The sequence below is a fragment of the Ovis aries genome, chromosome 5 (genome assembly GCF_016772045.2).
Source record: "Ovis aries strain OAR_USU_Benz2616 breed Rambouillet chromosome 5, ARS-UI_Ramb_v3.0, whole genome shotgun sequence".
Classification (NCBI taxonomy): Eukaryota; Metazoa; Chordata; class Mammalia; order Artiodactyla; family Bovidae; genus Ovis; species Ovis aries.
In genome coordinates, this window is record NC_056058.1 from 1,728,736 (window position 1) to 1,749,687 (window position 20,952).

At 40.1% G+C, this 20,952-nt stretch overlaps 1 pseudogene; it reads left to right on the forward strand.

Moving 5' to 3' along the window:
* Positions 1–4,479: 4,479 nt before the first annotated feature.
* LOC114114761 (small ribosomal subunit protein eS4, X isoform-like) lies at positions 4,480–5,234 on the forward strand (annotated as a pseudogene).
* Positions 5,235–20,952: the final 15,718 nt, after the last annotated feature.

Here is a 20,952-nt window from a genome sequence, read left to right on the forward strand (position 1 = left end):
TCTTGTCTTTTCCTAGAATTCAGTGAGAAAACTTTCACCTTTTTGCAATTTAGTATTACGTCAGCTATGAGTTTGCCATAAATGACTTTTATTATGTTGAAGTATGTTCCCTCTATACCCACTTTGGTGCGAGCTTTTTTCATGGACTGATGTTGAACTTTATCAAGTAATCCTCCTGCATCTATTGAGATGATCGTGTGGTTTTGTCTTTTCTTTTGTTGATGTGTTGTATCATGTTAATTTATTTGCATATGTTAAAATATCCTTATGATCCTTGCTATTTGGATATCCAGAGTGGATCAAGATGAATCCAACTTGATCGTGGTGTATGACTCTTTTTATAAGTTGCTGGAGTCAGTTTGCTGATGTTTTGTTGAGGATTTTTGGGTCTATATTCATCAAAGATATTGGCCTGTAATTTTCCTTTTTGTCTCTGTAGGGTTTTGATATCAGGTTGATGGTGGCTTCATAGTATGACTTTGGGAGTTCTCTTTCCTTTTCAATCTTTTGAAAGAGTTTGAAAAAGATAGGTTTAAGTTCTTCTTTGTGTGTTGGGTAGAATTCCCCAGTGAAGCCATCTGGTTATGTTTTCAGGCAGTTTTAAAATTACAGATTATATTTCTCTTCTGGTGATCAATTTGTTGAAATTATGTGTTTTTCTTGATTCAGCTTTGACAGGTTGCATGTTTCTAGAAACTTGTCCATGTCTTCTGGGTTTTCCATTTTGTTGGCATATAACTGTTCAAAATATTTTCTCATGGTATTTCATATTTCTGTAGTATTTGTTGTTTATTTTTCTCCTGTTTTATTTCTTATTTTGTTTATTTGGGTCCTCACAGTTTGAACCTGAACAGAGGTTTGTTGATTTTGGTTCTTGGTTTTATTGATTTTTTCCCTATTTTTTTAAACCTCTATTTTATTTATTTCATCTCTGATCTTTATTATTTTCTTCCTTATGCTGACTTTAGGTTTTATTCATTCTTCTTTTTCTAATTCTTTTAAGTGCTAGGTTAGGTTGTTTATTGAGATTTTTCTTGTTTTCTTGTTTGTTTGTTTTTGTTTTTGTTTTTTTTTTTAGAAAGGGCTGTATTGCTATGAACTTCTCACTTAGAACTGCTCTTGCTGCCTGCTGTAGACTTTGTATGGTTGTGTTTTCATTGTTTGGTGCTTTGGTAGCATTAAAAATTTTTTTCTCTTGATTTCATTATTGACATTGGTTTTTCAGTATCTTGTTGCTAGTCTTCACGTAATCCAATTTTTTCTTATTTCTCTTTCTGTGGTTGATTTTTAGTTTCATGGCATTGTGGTTGGAAAAGATGCTTAAAATAATTACTATCCTCTTAAATTTGTTACAGCTTGTTTTGTGTCCTAGTATGTCATCTATCCTAGAGAATGTTACATGTGCAATTGAAAAGAATATAAATCCTGTTTCTTTTGGATGTAGTTTCCTATAGATATTAAGCCTAGCTATTCTATTATGGCAGTTAGAAACGCTGCTGCCATACTGATCTTCTGTCTTGGAGACCTGCCGTTGATGAAAGTGGGATGCCCTACTATCAATGCATTCCCATCAGTTATTCCTATATGTCTGTTTGTATTTTTAAAAATACAATTGTGTGCTCCTATATTGGGTACATACACATTAATGAGTGTTAGACCCTCCTCTTGTATTGATCCTTTTATCACGCTGTAGTGTCTTCCTTTATGGTCTTTGTTTTAAATTCTATTTTGTCTGATATGAGTATTGATATCCTTACTTTCTTGCTATTTCTATTTGCACTTTCCATCCATTCACTTTAAATCCATGTGTGTCTTTCTCCCTAAAGTGAATCTCCTGTAGGCAGCATATTGTAGCTTCTTGTTTTGTTATCTCATCTGCCACTTTATGTCTTTTAATTGGAAAATTTAGTCCTTAGCATTTAAAGTAATTATCATAAGTATGTACTTATTGTCATTTTAAAGCCTGTTTTCCAGTTGATTTTGTACTTCTTCTTTGTTCCTTTCTTCTTTTTGCGTTTCCTTTTGTGTGTTTATTAAAAAGCTAATTGAAATATAGTTGATTTACAGCGTTGTGTCGGTTTCAGGTGTATAGCCGTGTGATTCGGTTATACGTATCCGTACATGTGTATCACTTTGTCAACAAAAGTCCATACAGTCAAAGCTCTGGTTTCCCAGCCACTGTGGGATTGCCAGTATATTGTTTTCTTTTTTGTTTTTTTTTTTCAATTTGTCTTTCTGGGAATTCCCTGGTCCAGTGATTAGGACTCCATGCTGGGGACCTAGGTTCAATCCCTCATCACGGAGCTAAGGTCCTGCAAGTCGTGTAACACGGCTAAATCAATAAATCTGTCTTTCTGTCTGCCGTTCTGATTGGGTGATTTCCATTATTCTCTCTTCTAGATTTCTTGTTTGTTCTTCTGCTTTACTTAGTTTGGTATTTTTTTGCATTTAGCTCGGTTTCACCTTGCTAATTGAGTGGTCTAATTTTGAGCAGTCTTTATAGTTTCCTGGCTTCCCTGGTGGCTCAGTCAGTAAAGAATCTGCCTGCCTGGTTCATGTTGATGTTTGACAAAAAACAACAAAATTCTGTAAAGCAATTACCCTTCAATTAAAAAAATAAATAACTTTAAAAGAATCTGCCTGCAGTGCAGGAGACCCTAGTTCCTTGTCACAGTGACTTGCCTTTCTAACAGCAGTCTTTCTTAACTCCTTCATCACTTGTGATCTTCATTTTGAACTTGAGGTTTGATGGACTGGAGGCCCAGGCATCCCCTCCCAATCAAGTCTCTTGTTTTGTCAGCATGTGTGTCTCCTCAGACAATTAACTTCTGAGTATTAGGCAAGAGCCCTGGAGAAGGCAATGGCACCCCACTCCAATACTCTTGCCTGGAAAATCCCATGGACGGAGGAGCCTGGTGGGCTGCAGTCCAGGGGGTCACGAAGACTCGGACACGACTGAGAGACTTCCCTTTCACTTTTCACTTTCATGCAATGGAGAAGGAAATGGCAACCCACTCCAGTGTTCTTGCCTGGAGAATCCCAGGGATGGGGGAGCCTAGTGGGCTGCCGCCTATGGGGTCACACAGAGTCAGACACGACTAAAATGACTTAGCAGCAGCAGCAGCAGCAGCAGCAGCAGCAGCAGCAGCAGCAGCAGCAGGCAAGAGCCGAGTCTTGGGCCCTGGAAGGGGTTTACCTTCCTGCAATAGTTGACCACTGAACAACAGTCCTTGAAGTGGAAAATCTGAGTATAACTTTACAGATGTCCCTCTGTGTCCATGGCTCTGTATTGGCAGAGTCAACCAACTGTGGATTATGCAGCTCTGTAGTCTGTATTTATTGGAAAAAAAATCTGCCTATCTGCTCAGTCCAAATCTGAGTTGTTCAAGGGTCAACTGTAAGTTGAATTTGAAGATCAATTTGGGGAAGTTTGATAGCTTAACATTATTGGATCTTCTGATTCATGAATGTGGTATGTATTTCTATTAGTATTAGTCTCCTTTCATTTCTTTCTTTTGGTGGGGAGATCTAATTATCTTTATTCAACAACTCAGGAGTCAGACAGCATCCAATCTAGTAAATAGAGGGATGCTCGAGGAGTTGCTTAAAAAGGAAGGTTTTTATAGGTAGAAGGAAAGTAGGGAAGTAGGTATGAGCAAAAGAAAAGAAAGGTTGTTTTTTTTTTTTTTTTTTTTTTTAAAGCCAAGCCATCTTTGCTTGGAGGGAAGGAAACAGAAGAGGTCTTTATCATGTTCAGTTCAGTTCAGTTCATTACAGTCGCTCAGTTGTGTCTGACTTTTTGTGACCCCATGATTCACAGCACGCCAGGCCTCCCTGTCCATCACCAACTCCCGGAGTTCATTCAAACTCACGTCCATTGAGTCAGTGATGCCATCCAGCCATCTCATCCTCTGTCGTCCCCTTCTCCTCCTGCCCCCAATCCCTCCCAGCATCAAGGTCTTTTCCAATGAGTCAGTACTTCGCATGAGGTGGCCAAAGTACTGGAGTTTCAGCTTTAGCATCAGTCCTTCCAATGAACACCCAGGGCTGATCTCCTTCAGAATGGACTGGTTGGATCTCCTTGCTGTCCAAGGGACTCTCAAGAGTCTTCTCCAACACCACAGTTCAAAAGCATCAATTCTTCATCACTCAGCTTTCTTCACAGTCCAAGTGTCACATCCATACATGACCACTGGAAAAACCATAGCCTTGACTAGATGGATCTTTGTTGGCAAAATAATGTCTCTGCTTTTGAATATGCTTTATCTAGGTTGGTCATAACTTTCCTTCCAAGGAGTAAGCATCTTTTAATTTCATGGCTGCAGTCACCATCTTCAGTGATTTTGGAGCCCCCCAAAATAAAGTCAGCCACTGTTTCCCCATCTATTTCCCATGAAGTGATGGGACCAGTAGACTACTGAAATTTCAGGTTACATATTCAAAATTCACTTTCCCAGCTCTTTTATGCCCAGTGAAGTCATGGCTCATGGTCTCAAGAAGCACTTGAAGTGTGTAACAGCTCCAAAGCATTGGATGCCAGATAAACTGACTGGTGTGTTTGCTTCTCACCCATTTATTGGTCCCCATGAGCTAAGGGAATGTCTCCTCCTAATAATTTTCCTAAGGAACAGACTTAAGTATGCTTTGACAGGAGATGAAATAAAGATTTGTATGCAGTGTTTCATTTAGATTGATGGCAAGGTCTGCACTGATATAAACTACTCTGCTGGATTTATGGATATCATTAGCATTGACAAGACTGGAGAGAGTTGTCATCTTTTGCTGTTCATTGCATTACACCCAAAGAGGCCAGGTATAAGTTGTACAAAGTGAGAAAGATCTTTGTGGGACAAAAGGAATTCTGCATCTGATGACCCATGATGTTTGCACCATCAGCCACCTTGAGTCCCTCATCACGGTGAATGATGCCATTCAAATTGATCTGGTGACTGGCAAGATTACTGATTTCATCTAATTTGACACTGGGAACCTGTGCATGGTTTCTGGAGGTGCTAACCTGGAAAGAATTGATATGATCACCAACTGCAGGAGACACCTTGATTCTTTTGTAGCTCATGAGAAAGATGCCAGTGGCAAGAACTTTGACACCGGATTTTCCAACATTTTCATTATTGGCAAAGGCAACACCATGGATCTCTCTTCTCCACGGAAAGGGTGTCCACCTTACCATTACTCAGGAGAGAGACAAGAGACTGCCAAACAGCAGTGGATAAAATGACCTCTAGGTGACATGATTGGAAAAGTCTGTACTTACTTAAAGATACTGCCTCACAAAAACAATAAAATTTCATACCCCTAGGAGATGTTGAAACTGCAATGAGATTGTGGTTTGATGTTCTGGGAGCAAATCACTCCATTTTGTATTTATTTTATTTTTGAAATTTTATTAATTTTTTAACTGGTGGAAAATTGCTTTACAATTTTGTGTTGGTTTCTGCTGTACAACAGTGAGAATCAGTTATAATTATACACACACACAGACACACACGCACGCACACACACACACACACACACACACGTATCCCTTAGTTCATGAACCTCCCTTACTCCCTTCCCACCCCTGCAGGTCATCACAGAGTGCCAGGCTGGGCTCCCTGTGTTATTTAGCAACTACCCACCAACTATTTCACCTGTGATAGTGTCAACGCTACTTTTTCATTTTGTCCCACCCTTACCTTCTCCGACTGCATCCACAAGTCTGTTCTTTACCAGATTCATCAGTATCATTTTCTAGATTCCATATATATGCCTGCTGCTGCTGCTGCTAAGTCGCTTCAGTCGTGTCCGACTCTGTGTGACCCCATAGATGGCAGCCCACCTGGCTTCCCCGTCCCTGGGATTCTCCAGGCAAGAATGCTGGAGTGGGTTGCTATTTCCTTCAATGCATGAAAGTGAAAAGTGAAAGTGAAGTCGCTCAGTCGTGTCCGACTCTTTGCGACCCTATGGACTGCAGCCTACCAGGCTCCTCCGTCCATGGGATTTTCCAGGCAAGAGTACTGGAGTGGGGTGCCATCACCTTCATATACATTAATATACTATAGTTGTTTTTCTCTTTCTGACTTACATTACTCTGTGTAATAGGCTCTAGGTGCATCTACCTTACCACAAATGACTCAGATTTGTTCCTTTTGTGCTCGAGTAATATTCTCTGGTACATTTATATGTACTGCTGCTGCTGCTAAGTCACTTCAGTCGGTCTGACTCTGTGCGACCCCATAGACGGCAGCCCACCGGGCTCCACCATCCCTGGGATTCTCCAGGCAAGAACACTGGAGTGGGTTGCCATTTCCTTCTCCAATGCATGAAAGTGAAGAGTGAAAGTGAAGTCGCTCAGTCGTGTCCAACTCTTAGCGACCCCATGGACTGCAGCCCACCAGGATCCTCTGTCCATTGGATTTTCCAGGCAAGAGTACTAGGGTGGGGTGCCGTTGCCTTATACATACTACAACCTCTTTATCCATTCATTTGTCAATGGACATCTAGGTTGCTTCCATGTCCTGGCCACTGTAAATATTGCTGCAATGAGCACTGGGGTACATGAGTCTTTTATAATTATGTTTTTTTCAGAGTATATGCTCAATAGTGGGATCGATGGTCATGTGGTAGTATTATTCCTAGTTTTTAAAAAGGAATCTCCATACTGTTTTCCCTAATGATTGTATCAGTTTGCATTCCCACTAACAGGGTCCCTTTTCTCCACATCCTTTCCAGGATTTATTGTTTGTAGATTTCTTGATGATGGCTTTTCTAACTGGTGTAAGGTGATATCTCATCATAGATTTAATTATTAATGTTAATCTTTTCACATGTTACTGGCCATCTGTATGTCTTCTTCGGAGAAATGTCTGTTTAGGTCTTCTGCCCATTTGTTGATTGGGCTGTTTGTGTTTCTTATATTGTATGAGCTGCTTATATATTTTGGAGATTAACCTTTTGTCAGTTGCTTTGTTTGCAATTATTTTCTCCTATTCTGAGTGTTGTCTTTTCATCTTATTTAGTTTCCTTTGGTGTGTAAAAGCTTTTAAGTTTAACTAAGTCCTATCTATTTATTTTTGTTTTTATTTCCATTATTCTAGGTATGTCAGAGAGAATCCTGCTACAGTTGATGTCAAATGGTATACTGCCCATGGTTTCCTCTAAGAGCTTTATAGTTTCCAGCCTTACATTTAAGTTTTTAATCCATTTTGAGTTTATTTTTGTGTATGGAATTAGGAAGTGTTCTAATTTCATTAAAAAAAACAACACATAGTGTTCAGTTTTCCCATCACCACTTGTTGAAGAGGCTGTCTTTTCTGCATTGTATATTCTTGCCTCCTTTGTCAAAGATAAGGTGCCCATATTTCTCCTTTCACACCAGTGCCATACTGTTTTGATGACTGTAGCTTTGTAGTATAATTTGAAGTCAGGGAGTTTGTTTCCATCTTTCTTTCTCAAGATTGCTTTGGCTATTCAAGGTCTTTGTATTTCCATACAAATTATGAATTTTTTTTTGTTCTAGTTCTGTGAAAAATGCCACTGGTGATTTGATAGGGATTGCTCTCACTCCAGTGTTCTTGCCTGGAGAATCCCAGGAACAGGGGAGCCTGGTGGGCTGCTGTCTATGGGGTCACATAGCATCAGACACGACTGAAGTGACTTAGCAGCAGCAGCAGCACTGAATCTGTAGATTGTTATGGGAAGCATAGTAATATTGACAGTATTGATTTTTCTAATCTAAGAATATGGTATCTCTCTCTTTGTGTTGTCTTTGATTTTTTTTTTCATCAGTGTATTATAGTTTTCTGTGTACAAGTCTTTTGTCTCTTTAAGTAGGTTTATTCCTAGGTATTTTGTTCTTTTGTTGAAATGGTAAACAGGATTGTCCCCTTAATTTATCTTTCTGATATTTTTATTGTTAGTGTATAGGAATGTAAAGGATTTCTATATTTTCTTCTTAACAATGTCAGTTATATCTTAAAAAAATCAGTGTGCCTCTAGTTTTAATGTATGAAAGAAGGTCTCCTTTAATTTCTGTTAGCAGGGTTTTATAATTTTCAGTGTGACAGTCTTTAGTGTCTTTTGTTAGATGTGTTTCTATGTATCTAATGTTTTTTCATGCTATTATAAATTAAAAATTTTATATTCCAATTTTTATTGCTAGTATATAAAATGCAATTATTAATATTTCTGTTTTTGACCTTGTATCTGTGAGTTTGAGAAATTTGTTTTTTAATATTAGTAGTTTTTTGTAGACTCTTTAGGATTATCTATGCAGACCATCACATTTTCTATGAACAAAGGCAGTTTTATTGACTTCCTTCCAATGCTTTTGCCTTTTATTCATTTTGCATGCTTTCAAAGAATCCCCAGCATAATGTTCAGTAGAAGTTGTGAGCGTGGCATTCAGTATATCACTACTTAGTATGAGGCGAACTATAGCTTTTCATAAGCAACAGTTATCAAACTGAAGAAATTCATTTTTATTTCTAGTGTGCTGAGAATTTAGGTCATGAATTGATGTTAAGTTTTGTCATTTTTTCCCTGTGCATCTATTAAAATAATTATATATAATTTTACTCATTTATTTCATTAACAGGATGAATTATAGATTCACTTTTGAATCAACATTCAAAAACTTGCATTTCTTAGACTCTACCTGGCCATGATTTACAGTCACTTTTATGTGTTGCCAGGATTCTATGTATTGATCTTCTATTGAGGACTTTTTGCTTCTGCATATGTGTGCATGCATGCATGCGTGTGTGTGTGCTCAGTGACTCAGTCATGTCTGACTCTGTGACCCATGGACGGTAGCCCGCCAAGATCCCCTGTCCCTGCGAATTTCCTCTCCAAAAAGAACACTGGTGTGGGTTGCCATTTCCTTCTCTAGGACATGTTCCCAACCCAGGGATTGAGCCCATGCCTCTTCTGTCTCCTGCATTGGAAGGTGGATTCTTTGTCACTGAGCCGACTGATAAGCGAGGAAGCCCACTAGGTCTGTAAGATTGATAGCTTTCGTACTTATATATTTGATAGGACGTACCAGTGAAATCTATGTCTTTGCATTGATCACTGAGGAAGGCTTTCTTATCTCTCCTTGCTATTCTTTGGAATAGAATGGAAAAGACTAGAGACTCTTCAAGAAAATCAGAGATACCAAGGGAGTATTTCATGTGAAGATGGGAACAATAAAGGACAGAAACGGTATGGACCTAACAGAAGCAGAAGATACTAAGAAGAGGTGACACCAAAACACAGAAGAACTATAGAAAAAAGATCTCCATGACCTAGATAACCACGATGGTGTGATCACTCACCTAGAGCCAGACATCCTGGAATACGAAGTTACGTTGGCCTAAGAAGCATCACTATGAACAAAGCTAGTGGAGGTGATGGAATTCCAGTGGAGCTATTTCAAATCCTGAAAGATGATGCTGTGAAAGTGCTACACTCAAGATACCAGCAAATTTGGAAAACTCAGCATGGCCAAAGGACTAGAAAAGGTCAGTTTTCATTCCAATCCCAAAGAAAGGCAATACCAAAGAATACTCAAACTACCGCACAATTGCACTCATCTCACTGCTAGCAAAATAATGCTCAAAATTCTCCAAGTCAGGCTTCAATAGTATATGAACCGTGAACTTCCAGATGTTCAAGCTGGTTTTAGAAAAGGCAGAGGAACCAGAGATCAAATTGCCAACATCTGTTGGATCATTGAAAAAGCAAGAGAGCTCCAGAGAAACATCTCCTTCTGCTTTACTGACTATCCCAAAGCCTTTGACTGTGTGGATGACAATCAACTGTGGAAAATTCTGAAACAGATGGGAATACCAGACCACCTGACCTGCATTCTGAGAAATCTGAATGCAGGTCAAGAAGCAACAGTTAGAACTGGACATGGAACAATGGACTGGTTCCATATTGGGAAAGGAGTAGATCAAGGCTGTATATTGTCACCCTACTTCTTTAACTTTTATGAAGAGTACATCATATGAAATGCTAGGCTGGATGAAGCACAAGCTTGAATCAAGATTGTTGGGAGAAGCACCAATAACCTCAGATATGCAGATGACATCACCCTTATGGCAGAAAATGAAGAAGAACTAAAGAGCTTCTTGATGAAAGTGAAAGAGGAGAATGAAAAAGTCTACTTAAAACTCAACATTCAAAAAACTAAGATCATGGCATCCGGTCCCATCACTCAGTTCAGTTCAGTTCAGTCACTCAGTCGTATCTAACTCTATGACCCCATGAATCGCAGCACGCCAGGCCTCTCTGTCCATCACCAACTCCAGGAGTTCCTTCAGACTCACGTCCATCGAGTCAGTGATGCCATCCAGCCATCTCATCCTCTGTCGTCCCTTTCTCCTCCTGCCCCCAATCCCTCCCAGCATCAGAGTCTTTTCCAATGAGTCAACTCTTCGCATGAGGTGGCCAAAGTACTGGAGTTTCAGCTTTAGCATCATTCCTTCCAAAGAACTCCCAGGGCTGATCTCCTTCAGAATGGGCTGGTTGGATCTCCTTGCAGTCCAAGGGACTCTCAAGAGTCTTATCCAACACCACAGTTCAAAAGCATCAATTCTTCGGCACTCAGCCTTCTTCACAGTCCAACTTTCACATCCATACATGACCACTGGAAAAACCATAGCCTTGACTAGACAGACCTTTGTTGGCAAAGGAATGTCTCTGCTTTTGAATATGCTGTCTAGGTTGGTCATAACTTTTCTTCCAAGGAGTAAGCGTCTTTTAATTTCATGGCTGCAATCACCATCTTCAGTGATTTTGGAGCCCCCCAAAATAAAGTCTGACACTGTTTCCACTGTTTCCCCATCTATTTCTCATGAAGTGATGGGACCAGATGCCATGATCTTCGTTTTCTGAATGTTGAGCTTTAAGCCAACTTTTTCACTCTCCACTTTCACTTTCATCAGGAGGCTTTTTAGTTCCTCTTCACTCTCTGCCATAAGGGTGGTGTCATCTGCATATCTGAGGTTATTGATATTTCTCCCAGCAATCTTGATTCCAGCTTCTGCTTCTTCCAGCCCGGCATTTCTCATGATGTACTCTGCATATAAGTTAAATAAGCAGGGTGACAATATACAGCCCTGACATACTACTTTTCCTATTGGAACCAGTCTGTTGTTCCATGTCCAGTTCTAACTGTTGCTTCCTGACCTGCATATAGGTTTCTCAAGAGGCAGGTCAGGTGGTTTGGTATTCCCATCTCTTTCAGAATTTTCCACAGTTTCTTGTGATCCACACAGTCAAAGGCTTTGGCATAGTCAATAAAGCAGAAGTAGATGTTTTTCTGGAACTCTCTTGCTTTTTCCATGATCCAGCGGATGTTGGCAATTTGATCTCTGGTTCCTCTGCCTTTTCTAAAACCAGCTTGAACATCTGGAAGTTCACGGTTCATGTATTGCTGAAGCCTGGCTTGGAGAATTTTGAGCATTACTTTACTAGCGTGTGAGATGAATGCAATTGTGCGGTAGTTTGAGCATTCTTTGGCATTGCCTTTCTTTGGGATTGGAATGAAAACTGACTTTTTCTAGTCCTGTGGCCACTGTTGAGTTTTCCAAATTTGCTGGCATCTTGAGTGTAGCACTTTCACAGCATCATCTTTCAGGATTTGAAAGAGCTCCACTGGAATTCCATCACCTCCACTAGCTTTGTTTGTAGTGATGCTTTCTAAGGCCCACTTGACTTCACATTCCAGGATGTCTGGCTCTAGGTGAGTGATCACACCATCGTGACTATCTGGGTTGTGAAGATCTTTTTGTACAGTTCTTCTATGTATTCTTGCCACCTCTTCTTAATATCTTCTGCTTCTGTTAGGTCCATACCATTTTTGTCCTTTATCAAGCCCATCTTTGCATGAAATGTTCCCTTGGTGTCTCTAATTTTCTTGAGGAGATCTCTAGTCTTTCCCATTCTGTTGTTTTCCTCTATTTCTTTGCATTGATCACTGAGGAAGGCTTTCTTATCTCTTCTTGCTATTCTTTGGAACTCTGCATTCAGATGCTTATATCTTTGCTTTTCTCCTTTGCTTTTCACTTCTCTTCTATTCACAGCTATTTGTAAGGCCTCCCCAGACAGCCATGTTGCTTTTTTGCATTTCTTTTCCATGGGGATGGTCTTGATCCCTGTCTCCTGTACACTCTCACGAACCTCTGTCCATAATTCATCAGGCACTCTATCTATCAGATCTAGTCCCTTAAATCTATTTCTCACTCCCACTGTATAATTATAAAGGATTTGATTGAGGTCATACCTGAATGTCTAGTGGGTTTTCTACTTTCTTCAATTTAAGTCTGAATTTGGCAATAAGGAGTTCATGATCTGAGCCACAGTCAGCTTCCGGTCTTGCTTTTGTAGTAGTAGTCCCACCACTACATGGCAAATAGATGGGGAAACAATAGAAACAGTGACAGTCTTTTATTTTTGGGGGCTCTAAAATCACCACAGATGGTGACTGTAGCCATGAAATTCAAAATTCCTTGGAAGAAAAGCTATGACCAACCTAGACAGCTGAGACATTACTTTGACCACAAAGGTCTGTCTAGTCAAAGCTATGGTTTCTCCAGTAGTCATGTATGGGTGTGAGAGTTGGACCATAAAGCTGAGCGCCAAAGAACTGATGTTTTTGAACTGTGGTGTTGGAGAAGACTCTTGAGAGTTCCTTGAATGGCGAGGAGATCCAACCAGTCCATCCTAAAGGATATCAATCCTGAATATTCATTGGAAGGACTGATGCTGAAGCTGAAACTCCAATACTTTGGCCACCTGATGTGAAGAACTGACTCACTGGACAAGACCCTGATGCTGGGAAAGATTGAAGGCGGGAGGAGAAGCAGACGACAGAGGATGAGATGGTTGGATGGCATCACCAACTTGATGGACATGAGTTTGAGCAAGCTCCAGGAGTTGGTGATGGACAGGGAAGCCTGGTGTGCTGCAGTCCATGGGGTCGCAAAGAGTCAGACATGATTGAGGGGCTGAACTAAACTGAACCACTGAAATCATCTAGGTCTTCAGTTTGTTTTTTTTTTTTGTGGGGTGGGGGGTAGTTTTTGGTTATGGTTATTTAATAGATTTAGGTTGTGGTAGAGGATCTCCAAACTGGGATGCCATCCATTTCTTACCCTTTGTGTGCATTCCTTTGTATACATCTCCCTCTCTTGAGGCTGCTGCTGCTGCTGCTAAGTCACTTCAGTCTAGTGTGGTCTTAAGACTTTGACGAATAGGATATGGGAAAATGAAAGTCAGTTTAAGTTCTGTCCCTTAGGAGCCTCGGCAGCTCATGCTTTCCCTCTTGAAGTCAGCCACAATAGAGAAAATATGACTGCTCTGAGGCTGCATGGTTAAGAGGGAACTCAAGAGAAGGAGCACTAGGTACCAGACATGTGAGTAATGCATCCGTGGACTTTCCAGCATGGCCCGTCTGCCAACTGAGAGAAGCAGGCTGAGTCATCCCAGCCAACATCACTGGATGGGGAGAACCTAACTGAAGTCAAGTAATTCAGCAGCTACAAAATGATTGTTGCTTTTGTTTTTTAAATTGCTAAGTTTTGGGACTGGCTGTGAAGCAATAGGACACTAAAAAATAGAGCTGTTCATATTGTCTCTTTTTTCACGTGTGTTATTTTTGGTAGATTTGTTTCAAGGAATTTGTCCATTTCATCTAAAAGCTTGAGTTTATTATTATAAAGTTGTTTATAATAATTCTTTATACTTTATATCTATTGGCTCTGTAGTGATGTCTTATCTTCCATTTTGGATATTTGTAAGTTTTTCTTTTTTTCTTGATTAGTTTTGCTGGGTTTTTAAAATTTTTTATTAATCATTTCAAAGAGTTATCTTTTGGCTTTATTATTTTTTATTTATTTGCTTGTTTTTATTTAATTGACTTTGGTTTTTATTATTTCTTTCCTTCTACTCATTGTGGGATTAATGTGGTCTCATTTTTAGACTGGTAAAGTGTAAATTTGAGCTATTAATTTTTAATCTTGGTTTTTTTTTAATTATAGACTTCTATGATTGAATATTTCCTTGTAGGCACTGCTTTAAGTTCATTCCATAAAATTTGTTACTTTTTATTTTCATCATCATTCAGCTAAAATATTTTCTAATTTCCCTACTAATTTTTTTGTCATGAGTTATTTGGTCAGGAAGATCCGCTGGAGAAGGGATAGGCTACCTATTCCAGTATCTGTGGGCTTCCCTTGTGGCTCAGCTGGTAAAGAATCTGCCCGCAATGTGGGAGACCTGGGTTCAATCCCTGGGTTGAGAAGATCACTCGGAGAAGAGGAAAGGTTACCCACTCCAGTATTCTGGCCTGGAGAATTCCATGGGCTGTATAGTCCAAGGGGTCGCAAAGAGTCTGACATGACTGAGCAACTTTCACTTTCATTTAGAAGAATGTCTACTTTTCAAATATTTAGGAGGATTTTCTAGATAGCTATTGTTCTTGACTTTTAATTTAATTCCATTATGCTCAGAAAACATACTATAAGATTTTAATCTTTTGCACTTTATTGAGACTTATGACTCAGTATATGGTCTATTTCGGTAAGTGTTCATGTGCATTTGAACAAAAATGTGTATTTTAAAATCGTTCAGGGAGATATTCTGAAAATGTCAGTAAGAGCAAGATCGTTGATATTATGGTTCAGATCTTTTATATTACTATTTCTTTTTTTTGTCTCCTCATTCTGTAAATTACTGAGGTAGAGGTGCCAAAATCTCCAGTCATGATTGGCAAATTTTTTATTTTTCTCATTTTGTTACTCAGTTTTTGATTTATGAACTTTGAAGTTCAGTTATTAGGTACAAAGTAAAGATTTTAATGATTTCCTGCTGAGTTAACTCTTGTGGTATTATGAAATGTCTCCCTTTATCTGTGGAAATGCTTTGCCTTGAAGTCTGCCTTGTTTTATTTTAATGTAACCATACCAGTTTTCTTATTCTTACTATTTTCATACTTTTCCATCCTTTTATCTTTAATCTGTGCTTTATATTTCACATTTATGTAGTTTGGCATTGTTTTTATTTTTTATTTATTAAAATTTGTACTTATTTACTTATTTTTGGCTGCACTGGGTCTTCACTGCCCAGTGAGGCCTCTCTCTAGTTGTGGTGTGCGGGCTTCTCTTGTTACCCAGCACAGGCGCTAGGTGCTCAGGCTTCAGTAGTTGAAGCACATGGGCTCAGTAGTTGTGGCATGCAGGCTCTAGAGTGTGGGCTCAGTAGTTGTGGCGTATGGGCTTGCTTGCCCTGCAACATGTGAAATCTTCCCAGACTGGGGATTGAACCTTGCATTGGCAGGAAGATTCTTATCCACTGGATTACCAGGGAAGTCTGGGCATCGTTTTTACTGTAAAGTAAAATAAATAACTTTAATAAGTAAATTCAATAAATTTATTAAAATAAATAATTAAAGTCTACTCTGATAACCATTTCCTTTTAATTACAGTATTCAGCTCAGTTTTACTAAATTATATAGTGAGCTGTAAGTATGACATGTAATTATTTGGTTATTTGTCCCATCTGCTTTGTGTTCTTCCTCTTTTGTGCTTTCTTTTGGGTTAATTGAATACTTTGTATTCTTTTTTTCCTCTTCTTTATTGGCATCAAAGCTATTTTTATTTTTCTTTTTGTTAGTTATTTAAGGATTATGTTATTAATTCATCACAGTCTAATTATAATTAATATTGTTTCACTTCTCACATTGTTATTCACACTTAACAAATATGAGGAACTAATAGCAGTATGTGAGGAGACAGCATATTAGCCAAGATAGCGTGCGTATTCAGGCTCTTTCACCGCACATTTTGTAAATAAATGACTATGTAACCGCTGAGATCATCTGTAGCTCTGCGCATGCACGTCACGAGATCCTTGCTTAGTCACGGGTTGGGGGCTCTGAAGTGAAGTGAAGTGGCTAAGTCGTGTCCGACTCCTTGCGACCCCATGGGCTGTAGCCTACCAGGCTCCTCTGTCCATGGGATTTTCCAGGCAATAGTCCTGGAGCGGATTGCCATTTCCTTCTCTAGGGGATCTTCCCAACCCAGGGATCGAACCCAGGTCTCCCGCATTGTGGACCGACGCTTTACCGTCTGAGCCACCTTAAGTCTCATATATATGTGAGCTCCACTTAAAAGGCGGAGGTGTTGTTGTTGCTACATGGCTGTGTCTGTTGGGTCAGCCACCAGAGGAGAGAACTGTGGAACGGGTGCTGCGTCAGCCAGGAGAGAATACTGTTACGGCTGCTGTGTCAGCCGGGAGAGAGGTTGCGTTGTGTTAGGTTATGCGATGGCTGTGCTCCACCAGCCAGAAGAGAATAAATGTGTCTCCAGTCCCTACAGCTCCTCAAGCCTTCTTCCAGCCTCTGAGCTCGCGTCTTGCCTACCCTGGGTTCAGCAAACAGTGCGGACAGTGTGAACAGCAAGACAAATGGCGTCATGAACAGGATGAAGAGCAATGCACAGCCTAACTTCATTTTCTTCTCCATCCTTTGTGATGTAGCCATAATTTTAATTTATGTATAGTATCAGTTCAGTTCAGTTCAGTCGCTCAGTCATGTCCGACTCTTTGCGACCCCATGAATCGCAGCACGCCAGGCCTCCCTGTCCATCACCAACTCCCGGAGTTCCTTCAGACTCACATCCATCGAGTCCATGATGCCATCCAGCCATCTCATCCTCTGTCGTCCCCTTCTCCTCCTGCCCTCAATCCCTCCCAGCATCAGAGTCTTTTCCAATGAGTCAACTCTTCACATGAGGTGGCCAAAGTACTGGAGCTTCAGCTTCAGCATCATTCCTTCCAAAGAACTCCCAGGGCTGATCTCCTTCAGAATGGACTGGTTGGATCTCCTTGCAGTCCAAGGGACTCTCAAGACTCTTCTCCAACACCACAGTTCAAACGCATCAATTCATTGGTGCTCAGTTTCCTTCACAGTCCAACTCTCACATCCATACATGACCACTGGAAAAACCATAGTATAGATCTCAATTTATAATGTTACTATTTTCACTTTTAATGGGCATTTGTCTTTTAAGTAAATGAAGGGGAAATATAGTTTTAAATTTACATGTAACATTTTCAGTGTTTGTCATTTTTTCCTGTAGATCTGTTTCTATTTGGTATCATTTATCTTTAGCCTAAGAACTCTTTTCAGTAGGTCTTATAGTGCATATCTGCTGGCAACCATTTCTTTCAACTTAAAAAAAATCTGAAATGTCTTTATTTTGCTCTCCTTTAAAGAATATTTTTGTTGGATAAAAATTCTTAGAATACAATTTTTTCTTCCTTCATTTCAGTGTTATTCTGTGACCTTCTGGTCTCCGTCATTTCAACGAGAAGATAATTGTCTTTGTGTCTTTTCTCTCATGTATTTATGTAGTCATTTTTCTCTTGTTGCTTTCAAAGGTTTTTCTTCATCTTTGGTTTTCAGCAGTTTGATTATAATGTACTTACTTGTGCTTCTCATTGTATTTAGCCTGCTGGGGGGTTCACTTAGTTTCTTGATTTGGCAAGTTAATGTTTTTCAATGCATTTAAGAAAATTTCAATCACTGTTTGGTTTTTTTTTTTTTTGAACATTTCTTTCTTGTTCTCTCTTTGCTTTCCTCTGAGAGCTGAATTGGACTTAAGTTAGACTATTTAACATTGTCCCACAGGTCACTGGGACTTTGTTCATGTTTTTAAATTTTTATTATTTATTTATTTATTTTTTACTTTATTTTACTTTACAATACTGTATTGATTTTGCCATACATCAACATGAATCCGCCACAGGTGTACATGTGTTCCCAATTCTGAACCCCTCTCCCATCTCCCTCCCCATACCATCTCTCTGGAAAAAATATTTTTTCTTCAGAGTGGAAATTGTTATGAATCTGTCTCTAGTTCACTTTTTTTTCCTCTTGCCATCTTAAATTTGCTTTTAAGCCAATCTAGTAAATTTTTGATTTCTGATATTTTCTTTTCAGTGATAGAATTTCCATCTGCTTCTCTTTCATAATTTCTGTTTCTCTGTGGACTTCTCATATGGTCACTCATTAGGACTATATTTTTCTTTAAGTTTTTAGCATAATTCTAATAGCTTTAAAGAAAATCCTTGTGTGCTGATTCCAATATCTGGATCATCTCAGAATCTGTTTGTAACTGCTTTTAAAAAAACATTATGAGTCATTTTTTTTCATTTCTTTGCATGCTTAGTAATTTTTTTTTTTTACTGTATTCCCAAACATTGTAAATTATGCATTTTAAGGAATCTGGCTTTTTTTAAAAATATATATAAGAGTTTTGAGTTTTGTTCTGGCAGACAATTAACAAGGCTTAGTTTTAGGCTTTGCTAGGGCAAAGATTGTTGTGTTCATCTATTACTGTGTGATAAATTACCCCAAAACTTAGCAGTTAAAAACATTTATTATCACACCATTTCTGAAGATCAGGAATCTGGGAGTGACTTGGCTTCATGGTTCTGGCTCAGGAACTCTTTATGAGGTTGCAGTGAGCCATCATTTGGGGCTATAGTCATCTAAGACTCCAATATAGTTGCAAAATATGCTTTCAAGAGTACTCACGTGCTTATTGGCAGATCTGTTCTCATTTCTGGCTATGACAGAGACCTCTGTCCTGCTTCATCTGAGCTTTTCCATATGGGTGGGTGGGAACTAGACAAAGGTATGAATAATAGGAGGCGAGGATCACTGGGGAGGCTAGCTACTAGCTTTTGCAAAGATCTAGAGTAGCACTTGGAGAAGGCGATGGCAACCCACTCCAGTACTCTTGCCTGGAAAAATCCCATGGATGAAGGAGCCTGGTAGGCTGCAGTCCACGGGGTCGCTAGGAGTTGGACACGACTGAGCGACTTCACTTTCACTTTTCACTTTCATGCATTGGAGAAGGAAATGGCAACCCACTCCAGTGTTCTTGCCTGGAGAATCCCAGGGACGGGGGAGCCTGGTGGGCTGCCATCTCTGGGGTCACACAGAGTTGGACATGACTGAAGCGACTTAGCAGCAGCAGCAGCAGCAGCAGCAGAGTAGCGCTTATTCTAGGGTGGGGTTTCTCAACCTTGACACTATTGGCATTTTTAGGCTGGAAAATTCTTCGTCGTGTGTGATTATCTTGTGAACTGTGAGATGGTTAGCAATATCCCTGGCTCTGCACACTAGATGGCAGTAGTACTTTCCATCCCCTGGAGAAGGAAATGGCAAGGCACTCCAGTACTCTTGCCTGAAAAATCCCATGGACGGAGGAGCCTGGTGGGCTATGGTCCAAAGGGTGGCAGTAAGTTGGACGCGGCTGAGCAACTAAGCACACACAGCACCAGTATGTCTCATCGTGACAGTCAAAAAAAGATCTCTAGGCTTTGCCAGATGTTCTTTGAGGGAGGAGAAAAAGCACCTCACCCTTCCAATTTGGAACCACTTCTTTAGGACGCGAATCTTACTTGTGAGATGTTGGAATAAATATTGTGTCTCAGATGAATGCCTTAATGAGGTCTCTTTCATCTGGTTGGACCAGAGCTCCAGTGTCTGCTGAAAGAAAGTGAAGTCACTCAGTCGTGTCCGACTCTTTGTGACCCCATGGACTGTAGCCTACCTGGCTCCTCCATCCATGGGATTCTCCAGGCAAGAGTACTGGAATGGGGTGCCGTTTTCTTCTCCAGGGGATCCCCGACCCAGAGATCAAACCCTGGTATCCCTCATTCCAGGTGGATGCTTTCACCTCTGAGCACCAGGGAAGCCAGTGTCTGCTAGTGTGACGTTTAGCATCTCGGCTCTGCTTTCAGCCATGTCAACTGCTTTCTGCAGGGTTTTTCGGTCTTTCTCCGCACATGTGAAGCCAAGCTCTCAGCCAGTTCCCTTCTCTATGTTGCTCAAATCTTTACATTCTAGGTGTTTCAATGGCTCTAAATAACCTCTGCCTTTTCAACTCAGCATTTGTGCTCCCTCTGGTAGAAGAGATCGGGCTCCTTCTTTTTTGTGGTTAGGAAATTGTCCTAGGCCAGGCAGTGCTTGGGGCTCACCTGATGTGCTTCCTTCTCTTAGAGTTGCAATCCTGAGCTGGCTACAACAAACTTCACAGCATTTCCCTTATGTATTTTGTTCCATTAAATCTGTTTAAGTAAAGTAATTAACCTCCAATTAAAATAAATAAATTTATTTTAAAAAATCTGTTTAAGGCAGAATGGCAAGTGTGATGGCAATTATTTCATCATGATTGAAGGTGGACGGTACCAACACAGTGTGGTGGTGGTTGTTTTTAAATGAACCAACGTTAAAAAATCAGAAAATTTTATTGCTCTGGAGAATCATATCTGTCTGCTTGGAACTGACAAACGGCAGTATTTATCCAGGCTGACGGTTGCTGTTCATCTTCACATTTTTGCTGTTGGTTTTTTCATGTCTATGAATCCAAGTGCCTCCACCCATGCCTCTTACAAAAATGGAAAGATATGCTGAGTGGACAGTGTGGTTTTTCTCACTCATGTCAAACCTCTCTTGTTTCTGTCATCCACGCTTGAGTTGGTGACCCCTCTTCCTGAAATTTAAGGGGCGATGAGATCCAGGGGAAGAGAACATTCTGGTGTCATCTGTTTTGTCCATAAATAAAGCTCAGAGGCTGTTTGATTCAAGCCAGCACATCTCCCATGAATTCACTGGGCTGGGGTTAGCCGCAGGGCCACCACCAGGCAATTATATGGACAGACTTCCTGAGGGGTTGGCTCTGATGTGGTTGTCTGAGTCTACTCAGAAGGTATTCATTTTCCCAAGGGCTCTGGGAAAGGACCCTTCAGGAGCAAGTTACTGAAGGAAAACTCAAAGGGAGAAGAACTGTGCTTTACACACAGAAGGGTCACCTTCTGATTCAGATCCCATCCCACTGTGTTCTGACAAAGCAAGAACAGCCTTTATCCTAAATGGAGATCACGTGGCTTATT